Raw genomic sequence first — 13,915 nt, 5'->3', positions numbered from 1 at the left:
GTCTTATATGTTACTGCCACTCATTGGTACTGCTCTATTTGTGTTACTCGTAGTTATTGGGGTAAAATCATATGATTTTATTATATATTTATGTAGCCATATTTAGCAAGAGACACTAGTTTTTAAATAAAGTGATATAATGAATTAGAGCATTTTTTTTTACATTTGTCAGAACAATATCACAAGACAAGTAAATTTATACTTAACCCAGCAAATGTACACTCACAGTGACATCTAGTGGACATCTGGGAGATAACAAAGGTTATGTTACAGCCAGTTTAATACGGTTTTACAATAAAACTAACATTACTTTTTTAATATAACGAATTTATGCCCAGAACTTTTGAGTGCTTTTATAGATTAGTATGGCATTTCTTGATTTCTGTGAATACATCCTAACAATTATTCTCCAAAATGTCCATACTGAAAAATGTTATATACCTGTTTGACTGGATTCCAATTTACTTCTATTATCAAATCTGCTTTGTTCTTATGTCGTTCTTTGTTGAAGAGATATCTAGATAGGCAACGTGCGCTTATCTGGAGCACTGCATGACAGGAAATAGTGCTGCCATCTAGTGCCCTTACAAATGTATAACATTGTTGAAAAACTGCTGCCATATAGAGCTGCAGACACGTGCACACCCCTGAACTTACCATCCTGCTTTTTAACAAAGGATAAGAAGAGAACAAAACAAAAATTGATAATAGAAGTAAATTGGAACGTTGTTTAATATTGTATGTTCTATCTGAATCATGAAAGAAAAATGTGTGTTTTATGTCCCTTTAAGCCTCACTTTACCTATATTTCCCAGCGTGCTCCTGCCTGCGAGAGGGGCCCATTAATGTATGATATCAAATGCAAACTGCTAGCAATGTGGAAAAACAATAATTACAAAAGCAGCAACTTGGAAACTGGTTTATGTAAATGATGTAAAATATTCATATGTCTGTGTTTTTATGGTAAAGAAGTCTCGCTAGATGCAGGAGCCTTGAGGGATTGACCTGAGCCTTTAAAGGGACATTAAACACTTTGAGATGGTAATATAAAATGATAATTTGTATGCAATAAAACAACTCTGCAATATACTTTCATTATTTATTTTTTCCTATTTGCCTGTAATTCCATTCTGAAATTTTGAGCTTTTCAGTTCCTATTAGAAATGGAAGTGCAGAACACTGTTAAATCCAGCACAACCATTGGCTGCACACTCTAATGACCTATTTATAACTGTCCCTAATTTGCCACAGCAGAGAAGGTAACACAAGTTACAACATGGCAGCTCCCAGTGTTTTATAGACACTAAAACTTTACACTTATTTTGTCACTTTTTAAACAACTAATGAAACTTTAATAAATACATCTACATGTTAGTCATGGACTAATCTTTTCTTTGAATGCATCATTCTATCTAGCGTGTATTTAGTGTTTAATGTCCCTTTAAGGGTGATCACATGGTGTTATTGGGATTTTTCACTTACAATTACACTCAACAGGTTCAGAGCCCAGTTTGCTCTGTCTGTGCCACTGGAGGATGTGTACTTGCAGGGGTGTATGTAGGAATATTATCAGCAGTAAGTGTGTTTCTCAGCTCCCCCCTCCCTGGATGCTAACCAATCAGGGAAACGCTCAATGACTACATATTGATCCCTTCACCCTTGGTTTTTGCATTGAAGTCTTATCCTTTACCTGCTTCCTGTTTGTTGCTGGACTTTCTGCTGGTGACATTGCCTGTGTTTGCAAACTTGCTGCCTGCCTTTGAACCCTGGCTGTCCTGACCTTGACGCTACATTTGGCACAGTTAGTACTACTGCTTTGACTTTACCTGTTGCAGTTTCCCTGGTACAGTACCTTATTGCCTGCTGTGCCTATGTGTTTAACCTGACTCCAGCACTGACTTTGCTGCTGCGTGCAGCTTGTATTCTGCACATTGTATTTATTTGATCAGCCCAGAAGCGGGCATTTCCTTTACTTTACCAAGAAGGGGCATGTACTTAACACAGAAGCTGACAATACTTTTGCTTTGCCCAGGAGCGGTATATCCTTTGTTCAGACCAGAACTGTGTACTACTGTCTTTAGTCCTGAAATGGGCCTTCCAGTACTTTGTCACTGAAAAACAAGCATCTCTACTGTGATACCTGTGTATGCTTACCTTACTGTTGAGACCAAATGCCTCTGCTGTGTTACCTGTGTATGCTTACCTTACTGCTGAGACCAAAGACCTCTTCTGTGATACCTGTGTATGCTTACCTTACTGCTGAGATAAAGACCTCTGTTGTGATACCTGTGTATGCTTGCCTTACAGCTGAGACCAAAGACCTCTGATGTGATACCTGTGTATGCTTACCTTACTGCTGAGACAAAGACCTCTGCTGTGATACCTGTGTATGCTTACCTTACAGCTAAGACCAAAGATCTCTGCTGTGATACCTGTGTATGCTTACCTTACAGATGAGACTAAAGACCTCTGCTGTGATACCTGTGTATGCTTACCTTAATGCTGAGACAAAGACCTCTGCTGTGATACCTGTGTATGCTTACCTTACAGCTGACACCAAAGACATCTGCTGTGATACATGTGTATGCTTACCTGACTGCTGAGACTAAGACCTCTGCTGTAATACCTGTGTATGCTAACCTTACAGCTGAGACCAAAGACCTCTGCTGTGATACCTGTGTATGCTTACATTACTGCTGAGACAAAGACCTCTGCTGTGATACCTGTGTATGCTTGCCTTACAGCTGAGACCAAAGACCTCTGATGTGATACCTGTGTATGCTTACCTTACAGCTGAGACCTAAGACCTCTGCTGTGATACCTGTGTATCCTTTCCTTAATGCTGAGACCAAAGACCTCTGCTGTGATACCTGTGTATGCTTACCTTACTGCTGAGACCAAAGGCCTCTGCTGTGATACCTGTGTATGCTTACCTTACAGCTGAGACCAAAGACCTCTGCTGTGATACCTGTGTATGCTTACCTTACTGCTGAGACCAAAGACCTCTGCTGTGATACCTGTGTATGCTTACCTTACTGCTGAGACCAAAGGCCTCTGCTGTGATACCTTTTTCTTGAAACCAAGCATCTCTACTGTGATACCTGTATAACCTTCTCCTAATAAACAGGACTGTTGTATATATCTGAGTCTCCAGTCTATTGATATGCAAACTACCCAGTTCCCTCCTAACCCTGCCATAGGGCTCCACCCTAGTAAAGAGCCCGGAATCATGACAAGCATGACCTGATGGCATTATTAAATCTGAGCATCAGAACATAGATATTGAACTCGGTTATTTCCATGGCCAGACTGGCCTACCAGGACAACAGGACATTTCCCAGTGGATTGCTGCAGCTGGGGCCACAAAAGGGATAGTGCTTCTGTGCAACTCTTACCCTGGCTAATGTGCATTCACATGCATGAGCTGAGCAATGTCTGCAGGTGCCAGAGTAGTGTTTCTTGTCTGTCATGGGAACAGCAGTGAAGCCAACTAGCTCAATGTTTCTCAACTCCTGTCCTCAAGTACCCCTAACAGGCCAGATTGTTTATGTCTTAACTAGAGCTCATGTGCAATAATCAGCAGATGGTATGTGTGTTTATATGTGTGTGAGTGTGTATGTGTGTTTATATGTGTGTGTATGTGTGTTTATATGTTTATAAGTGTGTATATGTGTTTATATGTGTGTGAGTGTGTGTGTTTATATGTGTGTAAATGTTGATGTGTGTATGTGTTTATATGTGTGTGAGTGTGTATGTGTGTTTATGTGTGTGAGTGTGGCTGTGTGGATGTGTTTATATGTGTGTTTATATGTGTGTATATGTGTTTATATGTGTGTGTATATGTGTTTATATGTGTGTGAGTGTGTATGTGTGTTTATATGTGTGTAAGTGTGTTTATATGTGTGTGAATGTGTGTATGTGTTTATATGTGTGTGAATGTGTTTGTGTGTATGTGTGTTTATATGTGTGGATGTGTTTATATGTGTGTGAGTGTGTATGTGTGTTTATATGTGTGTGAGTGTGTATGTGTGTATGTGTGTTTATATGGGTGTGAGTGTGTATGTGTGTTTATATGGGTGTGTATGTGCGTTTGTGTGTGTGTGTATGTGTGTTTATATGTGTGTAAGTGTGGACGTGTGTATGTGTGAATGTGTGTTTATATGTGTGTATGTGTGTGAATGTGTTTGTTTGTGTGTGTGTGTGTGTATGTGTTTATATGTGTGTAAGTGTCAATGTGTGTATGTGTTTATATGTGTGTGAGTGTGTATGTGTGTTTATATGTGTGTAAGTGTGGATGTATGCATATGTAAGTGTGCATGTGTGTGAGTGTGTATGTGTGTATATGTGAGAGTGTGTTAAAAAAATAAAAATCTCCATCTCTATGTATTTACATGGATAGACCTGACTGACTGCGTAAGAGTAAGTCTAGATGGCTTATATAGCCCCCTGTGGTGGATTTATTTACATCATATGGAGACCCTAGATGATTTTCATATAAAAAAAGGATCTAAGTTTGAAATTTGAAGAACTTAATGATAGAGAATTATAATTTATTTTTGTGCATCTATTATGGAATCGAGTCTACTTCACTGTAGGGGAACCTGTATACAAAATGACTATATGATCTGGCTGTTCAGGTGATAGAGAACTGCACCTTGCTGGAGTATTTACTGCCTCTGCTTCTAGAACTGCCCAGAAGGTTGTGTGCAGTATATCTAGTCTCCCTTTGTGTACAACTGGAAATTGTTTGATAAACACCTAGCTTCCCCATTCTAAGGAGAATTCATTTATAGAGAACTTTGGAAAACCTCTTCCATCTATGGAAATAAGGAGAAAGGAAATAGATTAACTCCTTTGTCTGCCATAACATATTTTAGACTTTCCCTAATTATTAATTGTGATGTTGCAACCTAAGTTTGACTGTATTTATGCATCACACTTTATCTACTGCAGCCACCGTTTAATATTGTAGTTTTTTAAGAAAAAAAATGTATGGCCTTTATTAGACTCTTCTTAACCACAGGGCCAGTGCTAGGATTTATTGGTATACAAAATAGAATTCTGTTATTGTATTCTTGTTAACTCGTTTATTATAATAGCTATAATGGTTAATTTCGTCATGACATAACGTACCAAAGTGGTGGCTGCACAACATATCAAATCAGTGGTAGCTCTGCATAATGAATATAACAATGTTGACAATATATAAAACACACAAACCTGAAATACCCCCTGATCAAGGCAGTATTTGAGGAGTGGGACAAGACCATACGCACAGAAACACACATATACACAGTTTTTTCCCCGCTGACACCGGTCTATGGGAACCCTGAGATACCGATACAGACTCAGGTGACATCTGCTCAGTCACAGTTTGCCAACAATCGTGTGGGCGAATTTGTGGTTAATGGTAACATGAAAACAGGGGAGGTGCTCCTGGCGGATGAACCCGCCGTTGAAATCCCCTGGTTTGTGTACCTGCAGATAGGTCATTACATCACAACTCATAAGCATAAACGATTGTTCTTAAGAGATCAGACACTCTTTGAGGGACTGTGCACACAGAAAACAGTCCCCAGACACTTAATTTCAAAAATTTATGGGATTTTCTGCAAAGGGGAAGACAGTTTACCAGCATACACTAGACAGTGGCAGATGGAGTTGGGGTGGAGATGGAACCGCAGGAGTGGCAACGGATTTTCCGGGCCACCAGGACGGTGTCAGTGTCCGCGCGTATTCAGGAGTCACAATACAAGGTACTGAGTCGATGGTATCTTACACCATCTCGTCTCAAAAAGATCTACCCTAATACAACAGATAAATGCTGGAGGGGTTGCGGGGAAGTGGGATCCATGACACACATCTGGTGGGACTGCCCCATGTTGGGGGTGTTCTGGAGGGAGGTGTGGGAACACATTCAACTGACACTGAACCTAGAAGTGCCAAAAACCATGGAAACGTTGCTGTTCCACTTTCCCACTAAGATCCCAGATTTGACCAAGAAAACTTTGCTGATGTTAATGTTGGCAAGTGCTAAAAACTTGATACCTGCCAAATGGAAAACTACTCAGAACCCCCTGACTTCGGAGTGGAGACAGGGGGTGCATAACCTGTTGAGCCTAGAAAGATATCACTATGCCCGGATGGGTAAATTGGACGCCCATGAACTGTTGCTCCAACTCTGGAACAATGGTGAAACCTGAGTGACCTGAACCATGATGGATTGGGTCCCCAACCGCCAGTGTCCCGCCTCCTGCCTTTATTCTCCCTCCCCTCCTCTACCTAGTTGCTGGAACCTTGCCCCCTTACCTCTCCCTCCCCCCCCCCTTCCTTTTTTTTTTTTCTCTTCCTTTTCTCTCTCTTTCCTTCCTTTCTTTACTTATAGGATGTACCAGCCACCTGTGGTAAGTTATCTTTATCTGATACTACTGTGCAGTTCTATACAGTTACTTTTAAGTTAAATCTGCTCTACGGAGCACTATATTGTCTATGTTAATTCAGAAGTTTGGACTATTTTATTAGTCCATATACAGCAAGAAAATCTAAGAAAATGTGGAAAACAGGAGCCTTGTACCTCGGACAATTTCTGACACACTGACCAATTGAATTAGATCACGTTGGACTTATATAGCAATGACGAGAAATGTATGATGTAACCGGATGAGACATTGTCATAATGCTTGTATGTTTATATCTTTATTTTTCAAATAAAGCTCCTTTTAAAAAAAAAAAAAAAAAAAAAAAAAACACACAAACCTGTAGACAAGATGACCTTTTGTTTCACCATTATACCTAGACTGATTTGAGCATGTCTAACAGGAACATGTAGCAAGCTACATGTAGATATGGTCTCAAGCAGGGAACCTGTCCACCTGCAATCGCTACTTGGCAACATTTAAGACTGCAGTAGAGCTCTCTTCTTTAATTCTTCCCCTTGCTCTTGGGCAACCAACTGTGTGAGAGCAGGACCTGAGAGTCATCCAAAAACGTGTGTTTCAGGTGATAAATCTCTGCCACCTATTATAAGAAGCAGAGATTGATTCTTGCAAGCCTGAACTGTAAGTTCTCAGAAGCTGCAAATGAACCTTGATCATTTTTCCTAAAAGTATACATTTTTCAATCTCTGCAACAAATCACATTAACTGGCAAATTTTAGCCAGGGGACCAGTAGAACTAACTTATTTTGGTCAAGTATCACTGTATAGCGATAGTGAACATTTATACACTAATAACCACAACACTGCACTATATGATAATGCAAGGCCTCTATATACTAATGAATATGCTGTACTGTACAAATAAAGCAAAGTACCTATACACTGATCACATATATGCAGCACTGTATTAAAAATAATACAGAGTACCAATACACTGATAACATATATGCAGCACTGTATAAATAATGCAGAGTACCAATACACTGATAACATATATGCTGCACTGTATAAATAATGCAGAGTACCTATACACTGATAACATATATGCTGCACTGTATAAATAATGCAGAGTACCTATACACTGATAACATATATGCAGCACTGTATAAATAATGCAGAGTACCAATACACTGATAACATATATGCAGCACTGTATAAATAATGCAGAGTACCTATACACTGATAACATATATGCAGCACTGTATAAATAATGCAGAGTACCAATACACTGATAACATATGCTGCACTGTATAAATAATGCAGAGTACCTATACACTGATAACATATATGCTGAACTGTATAATTAATACAGAGTACCTATACACTGATAACATATATGCAGCACTGCATAACTAATGCAGAATACCTATACACTGATAACATATATGCTGCACTGTATAAATAATGCAGAGTACCAATACACTGATAACATATATGCTGCACTGTATAAATAATGCAGAGTACCTATGCACTGATAACATATATGCTGCACTGTATAACTAATGCAGAGTACCTATACACTGATAACATATATGCTGCACTGTATAAATAATGCAGAGTACCTAAACACTGATAACATGCATGCTGCACTGTATAACTAATGCAGAGTACCTATACACTGCTAACAAATATGCAGCACTGTACAGGTAGCCCTCAGTTTACGCCGGGGTTAGGTTCCAGAAGGAATGGTTGTAAATCGAAACTGTTGTAAATTGAAACCCAGTTTATAATGTAAGTCAATGGGAAGTGAGAGAGATAGGTTCCAGGCCCCTCTCAAAATTGTCATAAGTAACACCTAATACATTATTTTTAAAGCTTTGAAATGAAAACTTTAAATGCTAAACAGCATTATAAACCTAATAAAATAATCGCCCAACACAGAATATATAATTAAACTAAGTTAAATGAACAAAAACATTTGCTAAACAGCATTATAAACCTAATAAAATAATCACACAACACAGACTTCACTTGCATTTTTCGGCAAACAGTTCTTTCTATGCATTCCAATCTGGACTGATTTATATTTGTTCCTTTGAAATCTGCTCGATAGCTCAGGTCTGGTTAAACTGATTAATTTCAGCTTACTTGGCTTTGCTGCAACACAAGCGGACAGCTCCACGTACTGGCTATTTTAATAAATGCACTGCTTCTCAATGCTTTTCAATAGCAGTCACATGACTGAAACAGTGTAAATTGAACCGTTGTAAAACGAGGGCTACCTGTATAACAAATGCAGAGTACCTATACACTGATAACATATATGCTGCACTGTATAACTAATGCAGAATACCTATACACTGATAACATATGCAGCACTGTATAAATAATGTAGAGCACCTATACACTGATAACATATATGCTGCATTGAATAAATAATGCAGAGTACCTATACACTGATAACATATATGCTGCACTGTATAAATAATGCAGAGTACCAATACACTGATAACATATATGCAGCACTGTATAAATAATGCAGAGTACCTATACACTGATAACATATATGCTGAACTGTATAAATAATGCAGAGTACCTATACACTGATAACATACTGTATATGCAGCACTGTATAAATAATGCACAGTACCTATACACTGATAACATATATGCAGCACTGTATAACCAATGCAGAATACCTATACACTGATAACATATATGCAGCACTGTATAATTAATGCATAGTATCAATACACTGATGACATATATGCAGCACTGTATACATATGTAGTGCACTAGCGCTGTATAAATAATGCAGGGTACTAATACACTGATAACATATATGCAGCACTGTATAACTAATTCAGAGTACCTATACACTGATAACATATATGCAGCACTGTATAATTAATGCATAGTATCAATACACTGATGACATATATGCAGCACTGTATACATAATGCAGAATACCTATACACTGGTAACAAATATGCAGCACTGTATAAATAATGCAGAGTACCAATACACTGATAACATATACGCAGCACTGTATAAATAATGCAGAGTACCAATACACTGATAACATATATGCTGCACTGTATAAATAATGCAGAGTACCTATACACTGATAACATATACGCAGCACTGTATAAATAATGCAGAGTACCAATACACTGATAACATATATGCTGCACTGTATAAATAATGCAGAGTACCTATACACTGATAACATATACGCAGCACTGTATAAATAATGCAGAGTACCAATACACTGATAACATATATGCTGCACTGTATAAATAATGCAGAGTACCTATACACTGATAACATATACGCAGCACTGTATAAATAATGCAGAGTACCAATACACTGATAACATATATGCTGCACTGTATAAATAATGCAGAGTACCAATACACTGATAACATATATGCTGAACTGTATAAATAATGCAGAGTACCTATACACTGAGAACATACTAAGAGAACGAAGCACATTTAAAAATAGAAGTGAATTTAAAAGTGTCTTAAAATTGCATGCTCTATATGAATCAGGCAAATTTAATTTTGACTTTCCTATCCCTTTAAGGAGTGATTGTTCTGTTTATAGTTAGTATCAGTTAGAACATTAATTATACATTTCAGCCAAATCCATTATTCCTGTTTTAAGTTATAAGCTTTCAAAAAATACAAGCTTATAATGGAACAATTAAACTTAAACCAGCCCCAATCATACTTATAACATTTTATTTACTATATTATAGATAGGATTGTTCAAATTTTAATTACATTTTTAGAATTGTTACATAATTAAATGTATTGTAAGTAATCTAACTAAACATTAGACATTACTATAATGTTATACTTATAAAGCACCAACAAAAATAGCATAGTGAAAATACAAATTTAATCAAAAGCATAAACACGTGAGAAGTGGATTCTGCTCTTGAGCAACAATAATTAAACAGCTCTAAACAATGCGCATCACAGAGAGGGTCTCTCAATCTTGAAATTAATGTAAACAAAATAAATGAGTGTGAACTGACATTTAAATAAAGAGGTATGTATAGTAGAGCTTGGATATATGAAGTAGCAAAGCATTAAAAATAAACCTTAGAAGTATGGGGTGTGAGGAATAGGTGGGCGCAAGATGACGTGGCATTGCTTGTTGCTAGTTGAGGAAAATGCAGATGAGTGGGGTTTTTTTTGTTTTGTTTTTTTATAACTTTACACTAATTAAAGTGATGGTAAACTTTTCCCTTTATATAAACAGATCTGGAATATTAATGATATTTTAGATGGAGTTTTTTTGACACCTACATTATAATTATTAACCCCTAATCTGCCGCTCCGGACACCGCCACACCTATATTATACTTATGAACCCCTAATCTACTGCCTCCAACATCGCTGACACCTTCATTATAGTTATTAACCCTTAATCTGCCCCCCCAACGTTGCTGCAACTATATTACATTTATTAACCCCTAATCTGCTGCCGCCAACGTCGCCGCCACTATAATACATTTATTAACCCCTAAACCTAAGTCTAAACCTAACCCTAAAACCCCCTAACTTAAATATAATTTAAAATAATCTAAATAAATTTACTACAATTAAATAAATAATTCCTATTTAAAACTAAATGCTTACCTATAAAATAAACCCTAAGATAGCTACAATATAACTAATAGTTACATTGTATCTAGCTTAGGTTTTATTTCTATTTTACATGCAACTTTGTATTTATTTTAACTAGGCATTGCCCCAAAGTAATCAGCTCTTTCACCTGTAAAACAAAAATACAATACCCCCCCCCAACATTAAAACCCACCACCCACACACCCAACCCTACTCTAAAACCCACCCAATCCCCCCTTAAAAAATCCTAACACTACCCCTTGAAGATCACCCTACCTTGAGACGTCTTCACCCAGCCGGACACAAGTGGTCCTCCAGAGGGTCCGAAAGTCTTCATCCTATCCTGCCACAAGAGGACATCCAGACCGGCAGAAGGCTTCATCCAGGCGGCATCTTCTATCTTCATCCTTCCAGAGCGGAGCGGGCCCATCTACAAGACATCCGACGCGGAGCATCCTCTTCATCCGACGGCTGACGACTGAATGACTGGTCCTTTAAGTGACGTCATACAAGATGGCATCCCTGAATTCCGATTGGCTGATAGAAACCAATCGGAAGTAAGGTAGGAAAAATCCTATTGGCTGATGCAATCAGCCAATAGGATTGACCTCGCATTCTATTGGCTGATTGGAACAGCAAATAGAATGCAAGCTCAATCCTATTGGCTGATTGGATCAGCCAATAGGGTTTTTCCTACCTTAATTCCGATTAGCTGATAGGATTCTATCAGCCAATCGGAATTCAAGGGACGCCATCTTGGATGGTGTCACTTAAAGGACCAGTCATTCAGTCGTCGGCCGTCGGATGAAGAGGATGCTCCGCGTCGGATGTCTTGAAAATGGACCTGCTCCGTTCCGGAAGGATGAAGATAGAAGATGCCGCCTGGATGAAGCCTTCTGCCGGTCTGGATGTCCTCTTCTGGCCGGATAGGATGAAGACTTCGGTCCCTCTGGAGGACCACTTGTGCCCGGCTGGGTGAAGACGTTGCAAGGTAGGGTGATCTTCAAGGGGGTAGTGTTAGGTTTTTTTAAGGGGGGATTAGGTGGGTTTTAGAGTAGGGTTGGGTGTGTGGGTGGTGGGTTTAGGGGTTAATAGGTAGTTTATGGGTGTTATTGTACTTTGTAGCACTTTAGTTAAGAGTTTTATGTTACAGCATTAGCCCATAAAACTCTTAACTACTGACTTTTATATGCGGTAGGAGTCTGGACAGGAGAGGGTCTACCGCTCACTTTTTCAGGCGATCGTAATACCGGCATTTGGCAAATCCCATTAAAAATATAGGATACGCAATTGACGTAAGGGGATTTGCGGTAAGCTAAAATGGCGGAAAAAAGTGAGCGGTAGATCCTTTTCTGCCTGACTCGTAATACCAGCGGGCATTAAAAAGCAGCGTTGGGACCCCTCAGCGCTGCTTTTTAAGGCTAACGCAAGACTCGTAATCTAGGTGAGTGTGTGGTAAAATGCTGAGAATCTGTGTTTGACATAATAAAGAATTCCAGGTGAAGAGTGACAGTGAATCTATAGAATATAACAAGTTTTTGTATGAAAGAACATAGCCAGGGAGAGTAGAAGGGTTCTAGTTTTATAAATAAGAAGTAGGGTTAATTGTGAATAAGTAGTTATGCAGAGGACAGCATGTTGTATGAAGCTGGCACACTGGGCTTTTCAGGAGGGAGCGTATCATGTGAGTGATACTGAATATAAAATTATTTGTTACTCAAATACTGGTGTTCTTTAGGAAGCAGAATGTCAGGGGGTTGCAACTGCTTGAGTCCCATGTGAGAATTGATAGTGATTTTTTAGTTCAATAATAAGCAAATTAAAGCTTTATGTAGGAAGCTAACAATTTTGGCTTTGCAAGAGATGGACTTCCATTTAAGAAGTAATAGGGAATATGTAGCTTGGTGTTAATCAAATGGCAGTGTTTTGTGGAAAACTGACAATCTGGGATTTGCAGGAGATAGACTTCAATGTGAGAAATGACAGAGAATATAAAGTTCTATGCTAATCAAAAGACAGTGTTTTGTAAGAAGCAGACAACCTTGGCTTTGTAAGAGACCATGTAATACATACTACTATAAAGAAGAATATACACAGATGCTAATCTAAAAATCCAATATAAAACCCAGTGAAGTGGGCTGGGAAAGCAAGAAGAGCAGACACTCTTCCCCCCCCCCTTCCCTGCATATGAAAAGACAGATATCATAAACAGGAGCAGCAGGAGTCTGTAAACACGTGTATACATCTGACACTGTGGGGCTTGGTTAGGAGTCTTAAAATCAGCACAATGTTATTAAACAATAAGCAAAACTACACATTTTTACAAAAACAGTACCAGATGGGCTATATAAATGGATCATCTACCATGTCCCTTTAATGAAAGCACTGTGTTCTGTAAGAAGCTGGCAGTCTTGGGTTTACAAGAGATATAGCTTCAGATATGTAATTAATCTGTAGCTATACATAAATAAAATGACAGTGTTCTGTAGGAAGCTGAAAGTCTGACTTTGCACGAGGGAAAGTTGCAGTTGGGTTAGATGTTTAATCTACAGAACACAATTGTAAACTGATTTGCCTACCTAAAGAAAACTATTTTTAGATTACCATGTAATGAATTAGAATTGTAACAGTGTAAAAATGTGTTTTGTACTCAGTTTTGTAGAACTTCCCTGATTTACAGGGAAATTATAAGATTCTCTAAGCCTGTGAGCCGACCTGCAACACAAATTTAAGAAGCCGTTCCTGTTTCTTATTGTCTTCACGGCATCACCTCTGAGGCGGTGGAGTTAAATCACCCTGAATTTAGTTGGTTTGGGATGATTGGCAGACCCTGCTCTCATGCTTGTGTTTGTGCAAGGGGGTGGCATTTCACAAGCTCTTGTGTAATATTAAATTTGA

The sequence above is a fragment of the Bombina bombina genome, chromosome 9 (genome assembly GCF_027579735.1).
Source record: "Bombina bombina isolate aBomBom1 chromosome 9, aBomBom1.pri, whole genome shotgun sequence".
Taxonomy (NCBI): Eukaryota; Metazoa; Chordata; class Amphibia; order Anura; family Bombinatoridae; genus Bombina; species Bombina bombina.
This window is presented reverse-complemented; position numbering follows the sequence as displayed.